The following is a 1,592-nucleotide window of genomic DNA, read 5'->3' as shown; positions in this document are numbered from 1 at the left end:
ACTAGGGGGGGGGGGGGGATTTAATAGCAGCCTTCAACTACCTGAAGGGTGGCTCCAGAGGATGGAGCTAGACTGTTTTCAGTGGTGGGAGATAACAGAACAAGAAGCAATGGTCATTGCAGCAAGGAAAGTTTAGGTTAGATATTAGGAAGAACTTTCTCACTAGGAGGGTAGTACAACATTGGAACAGATTACCGAGAGGCACGGTGGAAGCTGCATCCTTGGAGGTTTTTAAAACCCAGCTAGACAAAGTTTTGGGTGGGATGATATATTTAGGGGTTGCCCTGCTTTGAGCAGGGGGTTGGACTAGATGATTTCCTGAGGTCCCTTCTAACCCTGATTTTCTATGATTCTTTGATTTCTTGTTTAGATTTTGCTCCATCTACATGGAGCCATTACAACACATACATTAAATCAGAAACAAGTTAGATTCACTTTTGAAAGGAAGCACATGGGCATTTTAGAGCTATACAATTTCTCCTAACTGCTTAAGGGGGAAATGAATCCTAGGGATCTTTTATCTTAAAATGAAATAGGTGCTGATGAGAGAGAAATCATACAGCTGTGCTGAAGTTGTCTTGAAAGAACACTGAGTGATTAGAAAACTTAGAGAGAATCTTACTGCCTTAGAAACTTTTACAGGCAATTAAAAAATAGAGCAATAGAATAGTCTGACAAAGCCCTTCTTTATCTTTGTTCCCTGACTTTACCTATCATTGGCAGAAGTCCAGTTCTCAGCTTGACCCTGTTTTTGGTTGCAGCATATGAATCACTATTCTCCTATGAGGTATTATTTACTTTAAGTGATTAACCAGGATAAGAAGTGTCACAGTGTTCCACTTGCACTGTTAAATGAAATAATATGATGATAGACAAAATACAATGGGTCTGAGTGACTGTACTATGCATCAGAATGAGCCCATACATTTTACCTACTCTTGTTTAAACCAAACAACATTGTCAGCTACTCAGTTATATTTTCTATTTGGTGTAATGTCTTCTAAATACCTGTCTGAATTTATCTTTGCAAACTAATCAGTTGAATTGTTTTACTGCCATCCATATATCTCTCAATACCCAGTGCTGGTATTAAAATGATAAAAATTCTAAGGAGTCTGTATGAGCTAATTTTTGACCATATAACTACTATTTTTGTTAATGGAAGGTCTTGCAACATGCAGTGAGAGAAGACACCTCTGAAATCCCATTTCATTTTAAAAAGCAAACAAAACACGTTTCCCTTGATCAGAATTAAAAGGACAGGCTTGATCTCTGCTCACTATATCCATTCCAGCATAACTTAATTGATTTCAATAGTTGCTCCTAATCCTAGTATTAAGAACAGGAGAAACAGAGTCAGAGACCAGAGTCTATGTTTATGTGAGTCATTCCACACCAGTCTTGGACTGTGGGTGGGGTCAGAGTTTCAAAGCCAAACTTGTGAGAATTGTTTCTGGGGACTATTAGAGTAGTTATTTGGGGTGTGAATGTATCAGGGGCCTGCTCACTGGAAACTGATTGGAAGGTATTGGAGGAATTACCTCCAATGGTACAGGTGGGATTGAAAAATGTTGGTATCTGGGAGGGATGGT

The sequence above is a fragment of the Gavialis gangeticus genome, unplaced genomic scaffold (assembly GCF_001723915.1).
Source record: "Gavialis gangeticus isolate Ggan-Ray unplaced genomic scaffold, GavGan_comp1, whole genome shotgun sequence".
Lineage (NCBI taxonomy): Eukaryota > Metazoa > Chordata > Crocodylia > Gavialidae > Gavialis > Gavialis gangeticus.
The sequence above is the reverse complement of the archived record's forward strand: the minus strand, read 5'-3'. Positions refer to the sequence as shown.